This window comes from Aphis gossypii, chromosome 1, assembly GCF_020184175.1.
Source record: "Aphis gossypii isolate Hap1 chromosome 1, ASM2018417v2, whole genome shotgun sequence".
In the NCBI taxonomy this organism is placed as follows: Eukaryota; Metazoa; Arthropoda; class Insecta; order Hemiptera; family Aphididae; genus Aphis; species Aphis gossypii.
Window position 1 is genome coordinate 71,997,090 of NC_065530.1, and position 19,087 is coordinate 72,016,176.

A 19,087-nucleotide genomic window follows, 5' to 3' on the forward strand; every position below is an offset into this window, starting at 1 on the left:
ATATAATTTAATTTTATACTCAGACTAAATATCAACTAAAAAATAAATAAATGAGTTCGTCAGTAAAATCTAATGCTATACTATTCAATTTATTGTTTAATGTGGTAATAAATTAATTCAATTAAATATTAATTCTTGATTATAATAATAATTTTTTTTTTTTGTAATGTAGTTGAACACATTAAATTACTTAATATTTATTTATACCATATTTTAAAATATTTCACTATTATGGTCTTATTTTTGGATAAATATCTCAAAATACTTTAATAATAGAATATTTATATCTAGTATTTTTTATAAAATACGTTACTTTGATGCATATAATATTGATTTAAATTGGACATTATTAATTTATTAATAGCAGAACAGCTAGAGATAAAATATACATTATGTAGGTATTCTATATTTTATTTTAAAAAGATGATTTGTACTATTACTGAATTAAATATTACTGTTTGAATAATGAACTGTTTTCTTTAAATAAATTATTGCTAGAAACATTTCACTTTGTTGAGAAAATCTTATAGTAATCATAGAACTATAATATTTCTTTTAATTATGGCATAACGGGAATTTATATATTTATAAGATAATAGTTAAAATGGACAATACAGTACTATTATATCATTGTGATTCAGTAATTGATATAAATTTGTGTTTTGTGTGTTCACTTTAGGATCGAGACTGGCACTTTATTTCGGTGTACTTTATGATCCATCCCTACATCTATGTATCGACTATTAAGATTGAACGCCACGCTGTCAAATATCCATTCCGATACTAAAGTAGGTAAATCGCACCTATTTGCATACACTATTTGCCAACGGCTGACTAGCCATATTTGACATACATCACCTACTAACGTCATCATTTGTAAAGTCTTCTTTTCCGGTTTTTTTTTTAAATTTATTGGCATCACTTAGGTAAGTTCGCTTGTTTGCCGTTTCGATGAAACACTTGGTTTTGCGATACATAATCTAAATGATAGCTTAAATATTTATTTGAAATTTAATATCTAATTGGGTTTACTAATATATAACATATCATAAGATTTCTGTTCTTAACCTACGTAGTGAAGAAATGCATTTGAAACATTTGAGTTTTTCTTATACGAATGAGGACATTTAAAATTCAAAATCTAGCATTTCAGAGTGATACTAAAATTATTTTAAATTAATAAAAAATTTATATTAAATTTATAACGTTAAAATTATTTTATAGCAATCGTAACGTAACGCGTCGTTTATGTATAAATTATTTTTACTAGATATTACCTAAATCATTATCACAAAAACATGTCATTTACTTTTGTATGCGAAGTAGGAATTGTGAAATTGTTTGTCGAACTATATCAAGTTGTCGTTATCAGCAAAACATTTATGCAATAATTGTGTCTGTATGAGAATAAAACGATAAAGGAAGTTCTTTTGTGATTGAAAGCTAACGAAGATAAAAGTACCACATATGCTTCAATATGATAACAATAAAATATAATATATATTATAACCTCAATGGAGGAGAAGCAGTCTCACAAAACTGTCTGTAAGTAATTAAAAACATCATTAATGGGTACAATATATATAAATATATATATATATACACCTTTCGAGACACTAAAGAAGTAGGCACTTTATGATAAGGAAAAATATTATTAACGTTAGCAAAGGCTGGTGAGAAATGAATTTACTGTTTTCACAACGTCATTTTTTATTGCGCCACATCATCGAAGACAACGATTTAAATATTTTTAAATTCGAACGTCAAAAACCATTTGGTTATTACAGCTGTGACTTGAAAATTACTTTTTGGAATAACTATTAGTTATTTTATTTAGTTATTAAGCTATTGTTATAATTTTATTTTACACAATATTAAATAAAAAATAAAAAAGTTGATTAACAAATTTTACGCATCATATAAACGATATATTAATTATTTTTATTAGAATTTCAGCTATAATAGTAAGTAGCCGATAGTTGGAAATATTTGACATGCAGTGCTAATGATTTATAACGACTCTGCAGTTTTCTTGAATTAAAAGACCATTAAAACCTCAAAAAGAATGACGAATTGTCTGCGGACGGATCTAATTTACGGAAAGACGAAAATCGTTTGGGTGATTGTTAGAAAGATTGATTATACTAAGTATATATTTCTTGCTTTTATAGTAGCTATACACATGTGATTAAAACTACATATATCATACATATTTATATTATTATATTGGTAGTAAATCTTAAATATTAAAACCTTTTATTTATTTATTTGTAAAAAGGAAAAATAAATAATTGGATACCGCATGTCTTTTAAGCATAAATAGTAGTAAAATAACTAATACGTTTAATTTTAATCATTTTGATTTGCCTATAAGATTATAATATTACATTAAGTATATCTCGAGTTACTTCTATCTGATTACAGTCTGAAAATAAACAAATACATAATTTTATAAAATATGTAACAATACGAGCACGTGACCCATTAATATCATTCGTACAATATTTTTGCCACGTACATTTTTTAAGTTAGTAGTTGAAATCTATCCATACGAGTGCATACTAGTCACGGGCCACAGTATACCTTGAATTCACCTTTGTAAATTCGTTCGCTTATAGGAATTGACTTTTAAATATTTTATAGTGTGCCGTGCGCCCTGTGTGATGTTTGTTGCTAAATAATAAAAACTTACTGCTTACGCTGCGCATTTAATTAATACCAGCTGTTTATCCTTGATATGATTTAAAAATTATATAAATAAATAAATAATTTATATTTTAATATACTTGTTTAAACATAAAATATTAATTTTTATTAAATGTCGATAACGGGTACATAATGGTTCATTAAAAATCAATGCACTTTTACAACTAGTATGAGGTGTTAGTAGGTAACATAATAAGTGAATCATACTACAAATAACATAATATTATATTGTTATTATTATTGCTGATTATAATAAAAGAAGTATTGACTATGGAACGCTGTATTTGTGCAACTATCTGCTATTTATATTCTACACATTATAATTTATTAGTGATATATACATATGTATATTTTAAATTATCGATCGAAGACCGTGTTTTGTAAATGTCGGTGATGGCGAAGCCGTATAATAAGTTTCGTTTGTGTATGAATGAAAAGTGATGCGTTCGTTTCACTGGAGATTATTGAACGTACAGGGTGGGACTTTTTGCGAGGCAACCGTAATATTATAATTTTATTTTATGTTTATGATATTATTATATATAATTTGCATTATATAAACATGGTTACAATTTTTTTTATTCTTTAACTATATAGAAGAATGTGTTTTCTCTTTGAAAATTCTGACTAATTGATGATTGTATTGTGATTAAAATAAGGTAAAATAGCTAGATACTTTACAGTTTTAGTGTCCACATATTACAAATATTACATAATATGACACGAGCAATGAAACAGTAACGATATAAGTTTTTTATCGTAAGTGGGCATGTTGTTACTGGACAACACTTTGCAGTGCTGTAATTAATTGAAAGCTGATTGGTGATATGTGATTATTTTTTACAATAAATTATTTGTGAGAAAATTGTATTATTTATTTGTATAAAACTGCTTGTACCAGAATCGGAAACGGTTGAAACGAATGGATAGAAGTTCCCATTTCAAAATTATAGATTGTTTTTGTTTTATTTTCTGAATATGAATAACAATAATATTTAAATATTTATTAATATGATTTTTAAATAATGAATTTTAACTTTCCTCAATAAATTAATGATTATAATTAAAATATTTACTTTACATTAAAATGTATTTATAAGACATATAGTGTTATGCTATAATCATACAAAAGTATTAAATTGCATACATGATAGGTTTTTTTTTAATTGTTAACACTCATAATTTTTAAAAGTATTAAATTTTAATTATATGCAATTATACTCGTATAATGTTTTATACTGCATTTATTTTTTTCATCCTTATGTTTGTTGGTGAAACTACTATAAACTTTTGATTATAAAATGGTGATTTTAATTTTGTCATTTTTAATTTTATGATATGAGGGCTGAAACAAAATAGTTTTATAAAAATACGTTGTATAGTATTTATTCTAATTAATCAAAATGTATGGTTTAATGAGCGGCTATAAGTTCTCTACTAGTTTTTATAGGTGTGGTATAAAACGTCAAGTTAATATTGATATAGACGAAATATAAAAAAATGCAAAGTATTGATAGCTTAAAATATCGACCGTAGCGTTTTAATTTCCATAAATCAAAGTGTAAATAATTGTTATTAAAATAAATGTTATGTTAAAAATAATATAATTAGAGTTTTGTGTTAAAAATACACGTTATTTATTAATAATTAAATAACATCATAAAGTGTAATAATAAAATAATAGTTCATAAATAGGTAGTAAATATATGATAACTTAAATAATAATAATTTTGATTGTATCATGGTGTTTAAAAGAAAAAAAATGATTTATGTTTTAATATATATTATAATTATGATTATGTTTATATTTATAATTTTAATAATTTTAAAAGACGATTATTTTCTCCACAAAAATTGATCAAATATATTTTTATTTATTAGTATTTACGAGTAGGTGTTTCAGTAATAATAAAATTTGGTTTGCAGGTATTTTTTCCTTTTCGATGTTTTTACAATAATTGACATTTCAATCTGTTGATATTTTATACTTTTTAATATTTTAACTGTTGAAGTTTCGACCGGTTTCCATTTTTCATAAGCTTTTATGATATTATTTTGCATATAAAATTAATAATATAATAGGTACTTTAAGAACTGTATGTTTATTTTCTTAGCAGTTTGACGTTATATCGAATTTTGTAGTATTTATTTAAAGAAAGTTTCACACTGATGGTGTGAATAGCTGAAACTCAATTTACCTAGTAGATGAAGCCTGCAACGTCAAAGTGCAGAATATTTGGTACGAAACGTTGTGTGTGTCAAATACATTACTTAATTAACGTCAAATGCGGTTATTTCTTATTAGTGTAATTTATTCATCGGCGAAAATATGTCATCAGTACGTATAAATTATGCGTGTGCTCAATTTTCGTTTATACCCCTAAATATCATTAGTATAGATAATATTATACGAGGTAAAAATTATATTCTTACCTCGTGACTTGGCACGATGTGTGTGAGTATATTTTACACTATAAAAGAGCGTAACTATACAATTAATGCGGCTTGTTCGATAAACAGTATAGCAACAATTAAAACCGTAATATTTTAAATTTTATATTGCTTAGTATGTTTAACGTATTTTTTATAGCATACTTTACATATACTTTATTTTAGTAATATTTTAGTTCAATATTTTCTTGACTTATATTCTTAACACTACCGTTGAATTTTATGATTTTAAATCTGCATTTATCTTAGTTAAGTTAATATTGTATAATAGATTTAATTACAATTATTGAATATCACGTTGAAAAAAAAACAGCACATGATATATTGTATTAATCGATTAAAAATTGATAAATTAAAATAAAGATCAATCGTGATTTTTTTAATTCTATAAAATAATAACTAAACATATATTCAATATACACAAAATTGTAGATACACGCATACCTATTACTTAAACTTTCATGAATACACAATATTATTGAATGTGGTTATAATATATTATTATTAAGTATCTATAATTATTTTTCAACAATTTGATATTATTATTTTAGTTTATGAACTATTAGTCATTTATTTAAATATTAAATAATTATTACCGTGCCGAGCTGCGATGCGTGTTAAATTGCATATTTTATTAAATTTGGTAATAAAATGTTGTATTCATTTTACTGCATGGATAAGTCTTTAATATGTACGACATGGCCAAAATGTGTTTATTTCTTATTATATACTATACATAATAGGTACTTGTATAGTTTAAGAAAAAAAGTTTACAATACACGCAAAGAGGGGTTTTATTTTTTGTCACGTACAAGTTTTAAAATGTAATGTCTTTGGTGAGAGTCGACGTATTGTGCACCACGTGAAAATATGTCAAAGAAATTCATGGCCAACAAAAGTCTTTGTAATGTTTTATAGCGGTCCGAATTCATTTCGATTTCGGTTTACAACCCGAAAAAGCGTGTGCAGTGTGATATTCAGCCCCGTGGACCACATCATTCGCATACTCTTTGAAGCTATAACTTTGCACAGACTCACCACAATAAATGTAGAAGTGTCTGTAGTTCCCAACGTCTCGTATAAATTTTCTTGGGATCGCAGTATGCAACAATTTACGAAAACCGAATGATAATCGTTTTTGTTAAAACAATTTAAAAAATATTGATTTTTGTACGACAATGCTATTAATAATATATTATATAAGAAGGAGTAGAGATCCATATATATGATGTTTTTAATGGTTCTATTTTTAGGATGTCCACATCAAAGTTTATGGTAGTACATACGAATCATACGATGCTGTGCATAGTAGGCCCTATTTTTTAGTGAATCTCGACACAAAGTGTGTAGTCCAAAATTGGAAGTGTTCACTGCGGATTTGAGAAATGTGTACTTACTAAATACTTATAATTATAAAATAGACTATTATAATTTTGTTTCACTTAAATTATTTTATAAGTTATGCCTTATATATTAGCAAGACAGCTGATGAGGACTTATCTTTTAAGAATATATCTATTCAATTTGAATTATAATACGTATATCCCACAGAAATAAATAATTTGTTAATTGTTTCCAGATTCATACCAGACATAAGTATATTCTCAGATTGTAAAATAATAACAGATTTGTAGTAAATAATAATATTAATAATAATATACAATTTGATTAATAAAAAAGAATTATTATATAGTTTCGGATGGATCAATCTTCACAATTCACATTTTTACGAAGATTTAGTCATTTCGATATTTTGTTTAATTTTTATCAAGTTCTATGACACCTAACCTTTTTTTATTGTGGTTAATGTGATTACTACTCATTTGTATAAAATTTGAACCTTATTTTGAAGTTGGTGATCCACAGCTATTGTTATTGTTTCGCTGCAACTATAATACTTGTAACCTTTGGAAAAGGACACGACCGGCCATAAAAATTATTGATTATAAAACATACGATATTTTTCTAATGTGGGTAGGTAACAATTGTTAGTGTAATAGGTAGGTCGATAATATTATACAGAGTTTATAGGATGAAGGAAAAAATAAACACATGCGTTTTGAATACAAATGGATTTATTTAAATAAATACTAGTATATAAAGGGCTGAAAATCCATTATATATATTATGTTCCAAAAGGAATTGATAAAAAAAAAAAAACGTTTTTGGTCGTCGAATTTGTGAACCACAAATGATTAGAATAAGACTAACCTAAAATTTCCATTTTCTCAATATCAAATGAATACTTTTTACGTGTATTTATATTTTATATTATATGAATCCCAGGCTAGTGTACTATTAATACAATTAATATTTAATGTCATTGGTCGTATTCGATTTATTATAATTATGAGTATCACAAACTAAATCTGATTATCAACTTTCTAAAGCAGTGGAAGTATTTTTGATAATGTGAGGTATTATTATATAACAAATAACAATTGTACAGATATCTTTAACTATTTGTTACATTTATAAACAATTACTATTTACTTAAGACAGTTGAATATAATGCTAACAAATGTATCTACTTGAAACTAATTGTTAAACCTACATAAATAATATTTTGCTTCGATTTAAAATTGATGAAAATAACGATTAAAAAAATGCGATACTCGGCCGGCAATCGAAAATATATCAAAAATGAATTTTTTTAGAACATCGGATCTGAACTAAAGTAAAACAAAAGTGAACGGGGCACTTTGATTGTCGGCAAAAAGTTTTGGTAAAGACCACTATAATTTTCCAAATAATTTTGCTCATATAAGTCGAGTTTCACGTGTTATTATAAAATACTTACATACACCTTTGACTTGGTGTAAAACAGACAATATTGTTTCTGAATCCAAAATATATTGTCAGCTGTGACCATAGCTGTTTTAAATCGCTCGGGATGAACGTCACCGATAACGGTCAGATAAACAATTATAAGATTACTGCAGTGTTATGCGCAAACACGGAAATCCTAAACGGTTATTATTGTTTAGTTATATACGAATAATTCGGTCGAAAACGATTCGTCGACAGTCGAGTAACGGATCGGCCGGATGTAAGGCTCGAGGAACAATTTACGTCACTAAAGTTGCGGCGCGTGGATATTCTATTATTATTATTTATTAGTCGGTCAAACGAGACCACCACGCGTTTAAACAAAATCGTATATTAATTACGTTAAATCGCTTACACATTTAACTGAATTTCCTTCCCATCCACTCGAACATTTGTGTTGCTGGAATATTTCCATACAAAAATTATATATATTGATATACTTTAATCATTAAAATAGGTATATCAATACAATCGTTATAATTATTAAAGTTTAATATGACTAGATAGTCTATAGAACTACGTGAATATCACAGGCACAACTGACCTCGTAAATTTACGCTACAACAATGTCGTTATATTTTCCGTTTTGAAAAACTATCAGTAACTCAATTGTTTGAACATATTTATTTATTATATTATAATCTCGAGTAATGTGTTTTTAAAGCTCCGCGTTCGGTGTGTATACGTTCGGATATGCCACTGAATCCTAAACTTGTTTCGATAATGTTCATTTTTTTTTCACTCTACTCTATTGCATTTAACGTCAATATAATATTCTGTTTTCAATCGAATGCTGGGTAATGTGCAAAAAGTCAGTATACGTTTGCGAATCGAGCACTAAAGTCTCTCTACCGAATAATTTACGTTTGCAGTATATTTGATTACGAACTGAGATAGTTGTCTATTATCGAAATATTGGCGAAAAATGTTGCTCATGTCTGTTAAAGACAGGTTGAAATGTATTGAAATGGTAATCATTTTACCGGAACCTCATTATTTTGCCCGTTAAGAGAGGTATCCGTTATTTATAGGTTTTACCATAATATGATGTACGCACTCATTAAGCTATGAGATTTCTGTCACGCGTTCAAAATCCTATCGTAGAGTATAAAATATAATAATTATATATATATATATATCAATAATTGTTGACTTCACCGCGTTAAATTCAGCAGCAAATCATCGAGTCGATCGGATTCTCAAGCCAATTCTTACTATTATTTATTTTGAAAGAACGGCCTAACAATGTATTAGAAAACCTGGCTGAGTACCTGATAATAGCCACAGACACAAGACAAAAAAATCTATCTAACGTATTTTGAGCTTTAAAACTTTGATGCTGTTAAAAATTACTACACATCAAATTGGTATATTAATTATTCTAAAGTTGTAACTGCAGTAATACTCGTAAGTACATATATAATATGATTGTATGAAAAACAAATTTTCGGTATTATTCGTTTTTATTTTCACAGATTTCTGAGATTGTTTTTAGTTACGACATAACCCAACCGAGAGACCGGGATTAAATATTTGGCCGAAAAGCTCGGCGATGACATAAAAACAATTACGTCGTGACTGAAAGCTAGTTAACGTATATTCTCTGAAAACAGTCATCGAGAAATTGTGGTTTTTAGCAAAACAATTATATGATTGTATTTTCATAATGTTATTTTCTTTTTTGCATCTTTTAAAACAAATATACAGTCAAAATTATACTAAGATTAATTAATTAAATTATTAAATATGTATATAGGGTCAGCTCTTTGAAAATATACGATCTATATAATATTAATACAATTTTAAGTTTTTTTCCACGATAAATAGGAAAACAGTATTGATTGGGTTGCGTTTGGTAAATTGTTTTTAATTATATTATCTAAAAAATATTCATATTTTTTAAAACATCAATTGTGTAAATATTATTCTAGTAGGATATTTTGCTTTTAGAGAATTTTTCAGTTCAAGTAAATATGAGGTAGGTATATCTTGTGGCATATCTACCTTTGTAACTACATAATGTACAAGTGACACTCAGGTGATCTACATTCTACCTAATGTGGTGAATTATTAAAATATGTTGGATAACTTCGTATTTTATTCAACGGAAAGGGCGATGGAAATTCGGTATGTTTAAACGACATATTCAATTATGAATTGTTATGAAATTCACATATTATATTCATACTTTTATGTGATCATCTTTTTTTTTTTAGATCTGGACGTCTATAGGTAATTTAAATGGAATTAAATTAGAGTATTTTATCTATTTCATTATGTTTTGTTTTATTCGTTGTTAACAAAAAAGATAGCCCAATAGTATCTAGAATAAATCTATTCAATTTGTGTTTATGTATAGCCGTATAGCCTTTTGTTTTACAAACATATTTCATTAAAACATACATATTTTAAATGATACTAAATATATTAATATCATAAAGCAAAAAGATGAGTTAGATAACATTTTCGCATTGAATAAAAAAACTATTATGAAGTTATTAATTGGTTATTGAGTTATTCTGCATGTCTGTGTAAATATTATTTAGTGAAATTCGAATGATTTTCATTTAATATATTTATATACTCAAATACAAATGTAAAATGAAGAAATAAACACATACGTGCACTTTTTCATGAATATTTATGTAAAACAAGTATGTCCTTAAAAATGCTTATATTTATTTATAAGAAGAAAAGATTTAAATAAATCGATAGGCCAATAGAAGTCAGTGTGCTTGCAACTACTGAATACACAGCGGAGATAATGACCTACATATCCATTCACGTGCATATAGTGCATAGTATATAATCTAACAGTGAAATAATGTAATAGAATAGGTAGGTATAGTGTAGTGTATCTAATATAAAAGCATATGTTATATTATATATTGTAGAATAGTTTCTTTTTGTTATGCGATGGCGTGAACATAATCGTCAGTACACCGATAATTTTTTTTATTTCCTTTAAAAAAACTTGTATGTTGGCTGAATATAAACAATAATATAACTAAATCAATCATATTTTTTATAAAACTGAAACTGTTTTTATAACAAAACTTTTTTGTTATATTCGCTTCACGCGATGTATAGTGTTTACCAGAGGTTAACAATTAATATTTTTGAAGGGTCATAAGTACTTAAAATCTGGAAATTGTTCACTGGCAATGAAAACTCAAAGTACATATTTTTAATATAGGTATACCACTTATACTGATTTACAATAAATTTTAAGTTCTTAAGATTATTATTTGTTTAATATACCTATATTATTTCGACAAAAGAACAACAATCGTTTGAGGAAAAAAAATGTTTTTACGTTTGAATATCCAATTTCAATAAAATTCGTGTGCGGTTTACAGTTAATTAGAATTATTAAGTTTTTGACTGAGACTTAATATAATTATAAATAAAACGTATTTGTGCTGCAATTTACACATGCATAAAATACACCTGGTCTACAATTTACATAAAAAATAATAGAATGAAATTTACAGTAACTCCTTCCCATATTAAATCGATAGATTTCACATTGGACGTGACTTGTGTGGAGCGACGTTAATTTCCTGTCAGTCTGAAAGGATTTAAACAGTTAATACTACTACTATTACTATTACTACTACTACTACTACTGTTACAAATAATAATAATAGTAATAATATTTGTCTTAATACTGCGAGTTAGTAACTGGAAACAGTGGAAACACGCCTTGGCGGGCTGTTATTTTCTAAGTAAATCCCGTTTCATATCGGTTCATATAATATGTGGGTGGCATTCAATATATACACACAATATACGTCTACACGGCATAAATAACTATAAGTTTATTAATTATAATCATGTGCGCCAAAAGTTTACACGTAGGTTTATTATATTATTATTTTAATAACGATAATATACACATTATATTATTGCATGAGTTCCAAGTGAATAAAATCGTTTCCCAGCGGGGATTGCTAGTAATCGGTAATAATCGTATGGCGGCGTATTGGCGACAGATGCAGTTTTGAGTCTCGCGGGAGTAATATACGCGTAAATACCACGTGATTTCTTTTAACAGTAGTCATTGCATGTTAGCTCTGTTATGTTTTTGTGTTTAAAAAAAAAGATAAAAATGAATGTTTGTAGTAAGTTTAACACCGCATATCATTTGAAATATTAGGTTGTTATCATGAAATCATGTGTTTAAAATGCTTTTACGTCTTTATCGTAAAAAGACTTAAGTTTTTTCAAAATGTTTTTAACATAATTATACAATATTACCTGAATAAGTACTGCAGTGCTTAAACGAAAGTTTTAGCATATTTTATTTCGAATAAGCGATTAATTTTTATAGAACAGGTACTTAAATATATATTTTTATATTGTTTGATCAATTTGATAATATTGTTTATTAGCATATGGGATTTTTTTTTTTTTTTTGAGAATTTTGATAGGAATAATGATTTTACTTTTATTTCCTAAGTCAAGTTATAATGTCAATGTCAATTATGTTTTTCAAGAATGAATATATCGATAAAAAATATTACGCATTTACACTGTTAATGATTGTTATATTATTAAAAAATGAAGCAATTGTTGAAATGTTGTTATTAGATATACATGAATAGGAGTGACATACAGAGACGTATAAAAATATTGACAAATGTTACATTTATATTATTATTATTATTATATTTTAACTAAATAAAAAAAAAAAATAGTTTAACAATGAAGTATGTGTTTTCGCATAATTTGGAGCATTATTTCAATGCTTATTTTTCCAATTTTTAATACATAAGTGCGTACATATTTAACACGTTTTTAGTGCACATAATTCACAGCCCCAATTCAATCATTAATATAACCATCTGGTCATATTACAAGCTTTAGAAAACCTATATGAATATTTACTGTAATGCTGGTATTTTGAGGGTTATGATTGCACAGGGCCACATAATTTTGGGCCTTTTATTCATTTCGAGAAAAATAATTTATTGACAAAGCATATATTATACTGGATGTCTCAAAAACGCATAAACTAACTTTAAAAAAAATCATAAAACAGTTATATATCGATGAAAATGTATAAAATGTTCTTATATTTATATTTTTTAAGCAGCTGCTAATCAAATTGGAGTGATAGAATTAAAAATGATAAGAAAAGGGCTGCCAACAAAATATTTAAATAGTGGCGTCAGTTTCAAAAGTTGGCTATTATTAAATGGAAGTATGAGACATCCTATATGTAATCACTAAGATTAAAATATAATAATTATTATTAGTGGTGCCTATTAAAATTGTTCAACATTTATAGTTTGATTCGAAAATTAAATCAATAACCTTTAATTGAATACGATAAAGAACGGTATAAAATGAAATTTAATTATTATTACCTATGTAATTATAATATTTTTATGTGTTCTTAATCGTCGCTTTATCGATTTAACGTTTTTAAAAGTTTTTATTTTTTCATTGTTCAATGTTTGGTTTGATCTAATTTGATTGGTTCGAACAATTAGTGTGAAAACCAATTTTTTTTTATTTGTATCGGTGTGACTGAACAGACATTTCACAAGTTTAAAAAACAAGGTTAGTAGACACCTATTATTTATGGCGCAACTGGAATACATACCAACTGGATATTACATATTTAAATGTAATTTCAGTGTAAAAATATTTCATTCAGTTGCAGTTCGCAAATCAAAATTAATAATTTGTGATGTATGAGATTTAGTATTATGATCATATTTCGTTTGGTGTCTTAGGAGTATCTCTTATACATCAAATAATTATTAGATTAATGTTTCCACTATTTCAGTTTTTTATAATTTATTATAAATTGCTTTTTATCTCTGTCTTTTTTTTAATATTAACTCTGAATTCTAGATGGTCTTGGAGTCTTCTTGAAAAATATAATGTAAAAATCATGGTTTAAGTCTAAGTTTTGTTTATCAATTGTCGGGTAGATTGTTCCTTCGGTTTTTTATTCAATCAAAGTATTCGTTTGTAAACCTAACTCAACAAATATTATTATTTTCTATACACAATACAATATTGATAGGTAATACTATTATACTACTAATTTCAAGGTATTTATTACACGAACCTATTCAAAATTTGAATTTTAGTTTCAAATAACTTATACATATAAATTATATATATGCATCTTCGATATTGGCTTATAAATAGAGGTGTTTTTGGAAATTATTAGATACTCCTAAAACTATACTGAATTAATAATTTACTAATAATAACGTGATAATACGAAAAATAATCTTAATAAATGAATGATAATTTACCTGGTACTTTGCTCAAAATCATTATAAGTAATAGTTTATTCTGGAACTTAATTTTCATACATCCATTACAGATTACAGAATACAGTCGTCTATTTAATGACTATGTATACCCGAAATCTATTATATAGAAAAATTAATTTATCGTTTTTTTTTTTTTTTTTTTAATGATTTTGTATTTTATTTGTAAGGAAAAATATTAAAACATTATAAAAAAATGTCTTCCAACTAACATGGTACCTAAATAAATCAAATGATCGAAAATGTTACTTACGATCTAATTGAATTGAAAGGTTTCGTGGTAGGCAAATAATAATAACAATAAAATAAAAATTGAAGTTTCTCATATAAAATAGGGATGAACATTGGCTGTTTGTAAATATTTTAGATTCGTTAATGTAAACGAAAAATATATTATATAACTATGAATTTTCACTTCATAATAAATTAAGATTAATTTAATTGGATAAGGTTGACAGAAAAAAAATAACCTACCATACGTGCTGGTCGTCATTAATGTGGATATTTTCAATAAACGTGTTTTCGACAACTATTAATAATTCGTTTTAGTGTTAACGTAATAATAATTACGTTGCATCCATTAACGTGGATTATATGGAATTACTGACCATTACTACCATTGAACTATCTTTCGAATATTAGCTTACACATTGTTTTTTTTTATGTTTAATGATTGATTTTACTATTGTGAATAGTACTGAATAAGTAATGATTTTTTTTTCATTTTACGGAATAAAAGTGCAATTCTCATTTCGGCAAGCTTAATACAAAAAGACAATAACATTCACATATTAAAATTTAAAATATATTTTAGTGATAATAACAACCTCCGTATACACGGCGGTATTACGGTTAGTCGGTCGTCTCTAGTCGAATAATAGATAGATTATTATAATATGATCAATGATCGGTCGGCTGTAAAATTGCGTTGGTATACAGTGGAATCGCGTTAAACGATTTATAATATTGTATTATGTTGTAGTCTCCATTCTTCCGATGAATCAGAATCGTAAGTCATCGTAATTCGTGTAAAATTTTGGACGTGTTTTAACGGGCCAATTCTACCTACGTGCATGGTAAATTACCATTGGTAATATTATACACACGTATACATTGATAGAACATCACATATTATTGGTCTCCAGTATTAGCGATCTTCTTCTTGTTACTACATACCTCTGTATAGTAATAATAGTTTATTTTGAGAGAGGGGCAAGGTCACCTGTCTGTCCATTGACCCTTCAGATGTCACTTCAGATCGTTCTCGAAATGCTACTACGATTACAACATTCCATATTCGCTACAAAAGGTCTTTGCATATCATGTTCAATGCCGACGTCAGATACCCTTCGAAACTGGATACGAACTCACCTGGCCAACGTCGAAGGGTATCCGACAAGTGTTATATTATGTATTATCATAGTTTCTTAAAATACTGGCTGATATTGTATGACTAAATACTTTGTTTAGCTACTCAGTATATATTTTTAAATAAGGTTGTATAATCGGTTTTTAGTTTACGCTTTTTAAATAAATAAAGGTTTTATCTATACAACCATTTTGACTTGGCATGAAGCGCAGTACCCTAAAATAACGTTGGAATTGAACGTGATAGGTATAATGAATATTACATTATATAGTATACAGTTTACTACAGTTTACACGTATGTACAGTATGAGGCAGAACTATAGTCGACGATAAAAGGCGCATGTACAACCTATTTCATTTGAACGGCCTTGAGCATTTTAGTGTTCAGTCAAATTAAGCCGCATTTATGTCTAAATACCGAAGAACTGTTAATTTGTTTTGATTTTTCAAGTAATTGCAATGACTTGCATGATTTGAGAAATGTACCACACAGGTGAAATATTACAAGTTTGTAAGTATGTACGTTTCACTCGAATGCGCATTCTTCAGTCTCGACTAACTTATACGAACTTTCGGATAAAACGTTGAGATAAACCGATCGTTTATGGTTCGCTTTAGAGTGATTTAAAATAATACAGTGAAATCTTGATAATGTGTCATTCAAGACAATACCTAACTATTTGAAGTTAAGCAAAACAATTTTAGAATTATCGCCCACATATCACATTAAACATAATATTATTATGTATAATAAATAAGGACATCAAATAAATTAAGTATCTTAGTTCTTTTTGTTACACTCTGTATATACAGATGCGTGTACATATCGATCCATGTATCCAAGTATGATCATAATATTATACGAATGAACATTTTCCCTTCGGACACTATTATTATCATCACCACCACCATCATCATCATCATCATCATCATCATTATCATCACCATGACCATCGTAATCATGCCTCATTCACATATATGTATGATACCCCTGTGATAGCGTACCTTTTCGGTTGACGGGTTAACGAATTTTCATTTCAGTTTTTTAGCTCGAGCGTTTATGGTGGTGAGGGGGAAGAAAAAACTCTTAGTAGTGACGCTTTGATTTTGAAGGTACTTTGGCAATCGGTGTTTGAGTGTTTCGATTGTAGTATGTGCATTTTTTTTTATTTTACCTACACACGGAATAAAGACTAAGTGAATGTAGACAACTTGAGACGTTGACTTCGCAAATTATTGCGATTTGGCGATATAGTGTCATTATTATACGCGTAGGTATATAATATAATGTGTGCACGCATCTACATCATCGATGTTACAATATAAAATGTGTATAGGCATATTATGTTATGTAGAATAATCTATTTAGCGATAGGTATTTTTATGTAACATAACATTTTGTTTCTTTTCAAATTTTGGCGGAACAGGAAAGCTTTTTCGGCTCTAAAATGTTGTAGGTTTATTCTAGAAAACACATTTTAGCACTACTAAGATCTTTCAAAAGTTTTACATTTAGCGCATGCTACAACCTATACATGCATCATTCGACCGAAAATTGATTACATTTCGGATATGTCAACGTATCAACATTTTCAATATTTTCAAGAGGATATTGTATAAAAAAACCCAGTGTTCATACATACATGTATAATATTATAACCTCATACGAAAACATAAACACTGCTACTCAAATGACGAGCTCAATGCGTAACTGCGTAACACTATAAATATACAGAATGATTCACCATCCCTGCTCACCTTATTTTCTTTCAACAATGCAAACATTTTTTTTTGGAATTTTCAAATACACTTAAGACTACATATTTTAAAAATCCTGAGATTTTTTGTACCACATAAGATTTTTTTCTGAAGATTCAAATTTCTGTTCAATGAGACCCCCATTATACTGTAGAATGTAGATTATTTAACAAATCATTTTTCTGAAAATGTTGATGTATAAACATCGAAATTTGAACAAGTAGTTAGTAGTATTTAAGTCCACAGTCCATGTATAACAGATCCAATATTACAAAATTTTTATAATTTTGTAAGTCATTTTTAAGGGCTATATTCTTAGTATAAAGGTTTTAATAGCTAAAAAAAATTCAAATTTTGAATTAGTGTTTCTAAAATTAAAAAACAAATTTTTATTGAATTATTTATGGTGAAAATGAGGCAGAAGTTTGTATCGCTACAAGACTCTCTTTAACTAGTATTGAAAATCTCAATAATATGGCCTTTTCGGATATTTAAACGTTTTAAAAATCAGGACTTAAATTTATTAATTATTTTAGAAAAAAAATAAGGTGTGCATGCTAACGAATCAAAATATTATAGTGCCAATAGAGTGAAAACGTTTTACATTTCACATGTGATACGAATTTTATACAGTTGTTGTACACGTACCTAGAGCATACTTATACAGTTATATTTAATGTTATTATAAAAAACAATTATCTAAACTGAAATTCGTATCTTCCTCGCCGTCTTTCTTGAGAATTTTTTTGGTGTAAAATGTAAATACGGGATGTACCGTCAACAGTTGAATTTGAACTAAGACTTGGACATCCGCGTGGTAACTATACGTGGTTATTATGTGGTATATTATCCTAACTCGGTAATTGATGATGCGTTTTCGAGTGTATTCTGTTACTTGTGAATGGTTAGCCACCGTGGAACGCGTGTACGTAAATAGTTTTGACCGTTTAGACAATAACGGTAATTAGTTATCGCGTGTATCCAAAACTATACGTAACAACAGTGAAATGTTTTAGCTACATTTTATGCAGTACCTACCTTACATACGCATTGCAATAATATTATATGATGAGTAGAAACGTCTAACGTTAATAAACTAAATACCGTGCAAAATCGAAACGATGAGAAGTCTGCACGTCAAGATAACCAAATTCAAAACATCTACTAAATATTATATTATGACGATTGGTTGTAGCAATAAGTTAGCTGTTTGTTGATCAAGAATAGTATTCGATGTCGGTCCTTTTATTTTCAGAGATGACGTTGGGTTCAAATATTAACAAACACGAGTCGATTGTTGAAAGATTACTTTAGTTACAATAATAAGAATAAGAATAAAAACCTCTTCTTCAGTACACAAATAATACTAAATAGATTATGTAAAAATGTATCGTTTCTTTGTATATACTGTATTTTGTCTTGATTTTTTTTACGCACTTAAACAAAGTTTTTTAGCTTAAGAATTGTTTATTTTTTTTTTTTTAGCATACGATTATATTTTGTTAACGTTCAACATTAACTCTGTAGTGAATTTCATGTTATATATTTAATCAAACGTGTTTGATTTGTTTTCAAAAATGTATTTATAAATAATTTGACTTTGCAAATCAAAAATGATGATTTGATTTATAATCATCATATTTTAGTTATGATTTTTTTTTTTAAATAAAAGCACCTT

The 19,087-nt window shown here is 27.1% G+C and overlaps 1 protein-coding gene across 5 annotated transcripts in view; it reads left to right on the forward strand.

The window, feature by feature from the left end:
* The window catches only part of LOC114127183 (potassium voltage-gated channel subfamily KQT member 1), a 249,323-nt gene that overhangs the window by 36,873 nt on the left and 193,363 nt on the right, over positions 1–19,087 (forward strand). Inside the window, exons 1-2 of one of the 5 annotated variants that reach the window (XM_050201380.1) lie at positions 15,819–15,897; positions 15,957–16,162. The exons of 1 other annotated variant lie outside the window; for it this stretch is intronic. The gene's annotated coding sequence lies outside the window, so the exon portion shown is untranslated. Of the gene's footprint in view, positions 1–679; positions 789–13,535; positions 13,555–15,818; positions 16,163–19,087 lie in introns of those variants that run through there. 3 more of the 5 variants (XM_027991354.2, XM_050201410.1, XM_050201341.1) reach the window with 3 other exon arrangements.